Source organism: Trachypithecus francoisi, unplaced genomic scaffold, assembly GCF_009764315.1.
Source record: "Trachypithecus francoisi isolate TF-2019V2 unplaced genomic scaffold, Tfra_2.0 Lachesis_group19, whole genome shotgun sequence".
Classification (NCBI taxonomy): Eukaryota; Metazoa; Chordata; class Mammalia; order Primates; family Cercopithecidae; genus Trachypithecus; species Trachypithecus francoisi.
Genome location: NW_022681464.1, coordinates 5,029,696 through 5,036,295, shown reverse-complemented (window position 1 = coordinate 5,036,295; position 6,600 = coordinate 5,029,696). Strand labels below are relative to the sequence as shown.

Genomic DNA, 6,600 nt, shown 5'->3' with positions numbered 1-6,600 from the left:
CGATGGACTCTCCACAGAGCAGAATATTTAATATTTCAACCTAGCAATAATACAGTCAAGAGCTGTCAATAACAAGCGCCACTTTTCTACCTGCCTTGATGAAGGTGGGCTCTGGCCTCTCTCCAGTGGGTGCATTTCTGCCTGGCCTGTGCTTGTCAGCGGGGGAAGCATTCCCGGCCCCTGAATCCTGCTCCAGGCTGACTTCCCAGCACCCACCTCTGAGTTGGCCTGTCTTGTCTGTCACCACCAGAGAGAAGGCCCCTCGGGCTTCAGGGCTGAGCAGAAAGATACAGTGAGGCCAGCTTAAACTCCACCATTCCCAAACACTGGATCAGGCTCCCACTGGTGCAGGTTAATTCCAGCCATAGTGTCCTGCACAGGTAGTTCAGGAGGGAGAGCCACAAAGCCGAACATGATAAGTGTTTCATTTTACAGGATGCTTTCTGAAGACTGGGCTAGAAGAGGAGATTTCAAAACACAACACAATTAGCCCCACATCACAGGTGTGTACTAAGCAAAACCACAGCCCCACAGCAGTCTTGGCTCTGAGTTGCATCACAAAGCCGAGGGCCTGGCCGGGAGCACAGGCTGTCACTTTCAAAAGAGATTCTTAGACAGAAAGTCATCACTTATTCATGCTTCATAATCACACACACACATTCAAATCCCTTAAACACAGGATGCTGCATCATTTCAATTAACAGAAAAGTGAGGCCATTTGCAGCCCAAATTCTGCCAGCTGCTGATGGTAGGAGAGCTCCCGCAAGGAGGCAGTAAGCTGTCAAGCCCAGTGCTACAGCGGCCTATTGAAATACAGGAAAGGGCCAGATGCAGCGGCTCATGCCTGTAATCCTAGCACTTTGGGAGGCCAAGGCAGGCAGATCACTTGAGTTCAGGAATTTGAGACTGGCCTAGGCAACACGGTGAAATCCCATCTCTATACAAAGTACAATTAGCTGGGCGTGGTGGTCCTAGCTATTTGGGGGGCTGAGGTGGGAGGATGGCTTGAGGCTGTGAGGCAGAGGTTACAGTGAGCCAAGATCATGCTACTGCCCTCCAGCCTGGGTGGCAGACCCAGACCCTGTTTTCAAAACAAAACAAAACAAAAAGATAAACAAAGAAATCCAGAAAAGACTGATCTCCTCAGCTCTAGTAAAGATATTTGGGCATTTTTGTGTTTTTCTTAATTTGTGTTACAAAACCAGAAAGTCTTAGTATTTGACTGTGAAAGCTGCCATAATCAAAATGGAGTCACTAATGTGAAGAAAACTGTAACAAACAGAGCTAGGGAAGGCCATGGGAAGAGTATTCTCACATGTGTATGCCTGAGTTTAAAAACTCTACAAAACCACAATCTTGCACAAAGGCCATCACAACCTTACACAAAATATACTTCTGCAAGGACATCTGCCCGGCAACTGCCTGTTCACCATCAGACTGGTGGTGACCCTCATAGCCAAGGATAATTATTTCAAGACAATTGTGTAATGTATTGTACAATTGTGTAGTTTTCTTTGGCATGCATGTTCCCATTGCAATACCTAGGCGCAAATAAATCTCTTTTCTTTTAGAGATCCTCTCTCTCTATTATTTAGGTTGACATGAGCTTTACTTGATAGGTAAGAGGTACAAATTAGAAATAGCAGACCTATTAGAGAAAGTGAAGCAGCAGCAAACTCATTATCACATGAATGGATGTTCTGTGTAGTCTAAATAAAAAGCTGGGACATTTTACTGGGACCTAAATGGCTTCAAATCAATGCCCTATGCAACTGTAGACATTAGACAGAACAAAACAAAACACCAACAGTGAAACACACAATGCTCCAGGAATCATGATAACCAAGTAGGTCTTTATTGATCAAACTTTTACAAAGCCGTTGTTGACACAGTGTACCTCAAGTATTGGAGGGAGATGGCCTGAGTATAACCCTTTGTCCTAACATTTATTGATGAGAATCATCTGGTTGGAAGGCCCTTGTAGAGACCACTTAGTTCAATAACTCTTAACCAGGTGACATTACCCACCCCCTCTCCTGGCATGAGGCATTTGGAAATGTTTGGGTGTGGTTCTGGTTTTCTTTTTTTTTTTTTTTTTGAGACGGAGTCTCGCTCTGTCGCCCAGGCTGGAGTGCAGTGGCCGGATCTCAGCTCACTGCAAGCTCCGCCTCCCGGGTTCATGCCATTCTCCTGCCTCAGCCTCCGGAGTAGCTGGGACTACAGGCGCCGCCACCTCGCCCGGCTAGTTTTTTGTATTTTTTTAGTAGAAACGGGGTTTCACCGTGTTAGCCAGGATGGTCTCGATCTCCTGACCTCGTGATCCACCCGTCTCGGCCTCCCAAAGTGCTGGCATTACAGGCTTGAGCCACCGCGCCCGGCCGGTTCTGGTTTTCATGACTGAGGATGGGCAACTTTATGGCTGAGAATTAGAGATCAGATGTCAAGGGGTATTAAACATCCTTAACCCCTATGCTTGAGCAGTTCCACATAAGAATGATTCCAACTGAAAAGTCAGTAGTGCCTCTGTGTTAGTCTGTTCTCATGCTGCTAATAAAGACGTACCTGAGACTGGGTCATTTATAAAGGAAAGAGGTTTAGTTGACTCACAGTTCCATATGGCTGGGGAGGCCTCACAATCATACCAGAAGGTGAATGAAGAGTGAAGTCACATCTTACATGTTGGCCAGCAAAAGAGTTTGTGCAAGGGAACACCCATGTATAAAACCATCAGATCTCTTGAGGCTTATTCACTACCACGAGAAAGGTATAGGGGAAACTGCCCCATGATTCAATTATCTCCACCTGACCCTACCCTTGACATGTGGGGATTATTACAATTCAAGGTGAGAGTTGGGTGGGGACACAGCCAAATCATATCAGCCTCCATTGGAAAACACTAACTTAGACCAATCACCCCATTATACAGATGAGAAAGCTGAGGCCTCAGGTTATAAAGATTTTTATCTAAGATCACCCATGTCAGTGACAAAGCTGGGCCCAGGACCCAAGATTCCTGACTCCCACTTCATGGTATCCTTCCTTAAGTTTCCAGTGATCACCTTTCATAAAATTAGGACTGAGTTTGACAAGTGGGAGGGCACACCTGTGTAAACCAAAAGTATCTGAGACAGGTCTTAGTCAATTTAGAAAGTTTACTTTGCTAAGGTTAAGGATACAACCATGACACATCCTCAGGAGGTCCTGACAACACCTTCCCAAGGTGGGTGGGATACAGCTTGGTTTTATACATTGTAGGGAGATGTGAGACATCAATCAATACATGTAAGATGTACATTGGCTGGGTCTAGAAAGGTGGGACAACTCAGGGGTGGGGGGCTTCCAGGTCATTGGTAGATTTAAATATTTTCTGATTGGTAATTGGTTAAAAGTTATTATCAATAGAAAGAAATGTCTGGGTTATGATAAGGGGTTGTAGAGACCAAGTATTTATCAGGCAGATGAAGCCCCCAGGTAGCAGGCTTCAGAGAGAATGGATTGCAAATGTTTCTTATCAGAGTAAAGAGTCTGTTCTGTCAGTAATTAAAAAGGGAGGAGAGTATAATGAGGCATGCCCAGCTCCCCATTCCCATCATGGCCTGAACTAACTAGTTTTTCAGGTTAACTTTGGAATGCCCTTGGCCCTGAGGAGGGGTCTATTCAGATGGTTGGGGGGCCTTAGAATATTATTTTTGGCTTATACTGGGACAACAGGATAGCATTTTAAGTCAGGACTGCCCTGAGAGTGCCTCCCAGCTCTGTATTAGGCTGACCTGGTACCTGCACTCCAAAGCCTTACCTGCTGAGATCTACTAACAAGGCAGTCTTGGTGAGCAGACCAGATGGTGGAGAACCATTGTTTTATCATAGGGAGGAGGAGACGCTGAAACTCTTGGTCCTCCTGGAGAGGTGCCATAGTCATAGCACCCCAGGGTGCAGACCCTGCACCCCACAGGCAAAGCTTCTTGCTCCTCTCTTGGGGTAGAACTTTCTGCACTCCAAACAAATGGATGAGGCATGAAACAGTAGGTTCACCTGAAGCCATCAGACAACAGGCATTTGATTTTTTACATGCTTTTTTGTAAAGACACATGCAACTATCTCCAGGCATCCTGTGAGAGTGACATCGTCTTTAAAACTCTGCATGGCAATCCCTGACACACTGCTGTTATGCCCAGGGAAGACAGGGAGACCTAGAAGTCCAACTACTTCCTTAAGATTATCCAACATTTGGATGATTATCCAAAATGCTTGATTGTGGGAGTGAACAATGTGGGCTCCAAGCAGATGCAGCAGATCCAAATGTCCCTGCAAGGGAAGGCTGGTGGACAAGAGCACCATGATGAATGAGGCCATCCAAGGACATCTGGAAAACAACCCAGCTCTGGGGAAACCATTGTCTCATTTCATTTCCAGGTGAATGTAGGTTTTGTGTTCACCAAAGAAGACCTCACTGAGATCAGGGACTTGCTACCACTTATGCTGGTGCCATTGCCCCACGTGAAGTCACTGTGCTCACCTGGAACCCTGATCTGGGGCCCAAGAAGACCTTTCTTTCAGGTTTTTGGCATCAGGAACTAAGATGTACAGGGGCTCCACTGAAATCCTGAGTGATGTACCACTGATTAAGACTGGAGACAAAGTGGGAGCCAGTGACGCTACACTGGTGATCATGCAGAACATCTCCCCCTCCTCCTTTGAGCTAATCATCCAGTCGGTGTTTGACAACTGCAGCATCTACAACCCTGCAGTGCTTGACGTGGCAGAGGAAACTCTGCATCCTTGCTTCCTGGAGGGTGTCTGCAATGCTCCCAGTCTCTGTCTGCAGACTGGTTACCCAAGTGTTGCATCAGTTCCCTATTCTATCATCAGCGGGAACAAATGGGTGCTGCCTTTGTTTGTGAAGACTGATTACACCTTCCTGCTTGCTGGAAAGGTCAAGTCCATCTTTGCTGCTCCATCTGCATTTGTGGCTGCTGCTTCTGTGGACACTGCTGCTACTACTGGTGCTGCAGCCCCAGACAAAGTTGAAGTCAAGGAAGAGTCAGAGGAGGATAGGGAATTTGGTCTCTTTGACTAATCACCAAAAAGCAACAAACTCAGCTAGCTTTATCTGCAAAACAAGGAAATAAAGGCTTGCTTCTCTTAAAAAGAAAAGAAAAGAAAAAAGACACATGCAAACAAAAAGAAAGAAATGACCCCGAGGTGAGGTAGTGTCGGTTTTTCAGCTGAAACAGAGAACAAAAGTGATTTAAAGAGCTTGCCACTTTCTGGTAACTCCTGCTTGAAATGCTGGCCTGTTCTGAATTCCCTGTACTTTGTACCTTCCACGGCATGGATCATGTTCTGTTCTTCCTCTGTAATAATTTATGCACACTTAGCTGCTCCTGGTGTTAGATCCCAAGCTCCTGCAGTGCAGAGACTCTATTTTAGTCAACTTAAGCCAACACAGTGCCTCACATAGGCACACAGTAGACTTTTCAGAAATGCTTGTTGCATAAACAAGTGCAGACCAACTAACTCAGAACTGAGTCTTTTTCTTCCTGCTGCTGATATGCTGGGGCACTCACAGATATGGGGACCATCCCACTCTCCTTTCATTCCTTAAGGTTTCCCATATGGTTTGGATATTTGTCCATTCTAAAATCTCATGTTGAATTGTGATCCCCAATGTTAGAAGTGAGACCTCATGGGAGGTGTTTGGGTCATGGGAGAGGGTCCTTCATGAATGGCTGGGTACAGTCCTGTTGGTAACGAGAGTGAGTTCTCACTCTATTAGTTCACTTGAGATTTGATTGCTTAAAAAAGCCCGGCACCTCCCCTCTCTCTCTTGCTCCCTCTCTTGCCATGTGATATGCTGGCTCCCCTTCCCTTCTACCATGATTGTAAGCTTCCTGAGGCCTCACCATAAGCCAGGCAGATGCTGGTGCCATGCTCATATAGCCTGCAGAACTATGAGCTGAATAAACCTCTTTTCTTAATAAATTACCAGTCTCAGGTATTCCGTTATAGCAACACAAATGGACTTATATAGTGTCAAATAGGTCTAGAGTCAGATGGTTGGAGTTGAATCCTGCCTGTACTGTTGACTGTTTGACCTTGAAGAAGTTACTTAATCTCTTTGGGCTTCAGGGTCCATATCTGTACAATGACCATGATAACTGTACTTATCTCATAAGACTGCTGAGAGGATTCAGTATGGGATAATACATGTGTCATTCCAGAGTATTTTCCAACACCAAAAACCAGTTCTCCAATTCTCTGGACACCAACTGGGTGTCCTACAATTTGATTCAATTCTGACACTAACTCTAGGTAGTTAGTGTCAGATTCCACAGATTTAAGGGTTCGGTCCCACAAGACTACCTCAACTGCAGACACCAGTCACAAGTACAGGGTCACTGAACTTCTGAGCAACTGGAGCATTGGCCATAAATGTGCAGTTCCCACAACCCTCTCCTCAGGTTTGATAATCTGCTAGAATGCATTTCAGATCTCAGGAAAATATTTTTGTTTGCTGGTTTATTGTAAAGGATACAACTCAGGAAAAGCCAAACGGAAAAGGTGCATAGGGCAAGGTCTGGGGAGTGCAGAGTGTTTCTG

At 45.6% G+C, this 6,600-nt stretch overlaps 1 pseudogene; it reads left to right on the top strand.

The window, feature by feature from the left end:
- Positions 1-4,167: 4,167 nt before the first annotated feature.
- LOC117063827 lies at positions 4,168-5,077 on the top strand (annotated as a pseudogene).
- The last annotated feature ends 1,523 nt before the right edge of the window (positions 5,078-6,600 follow it).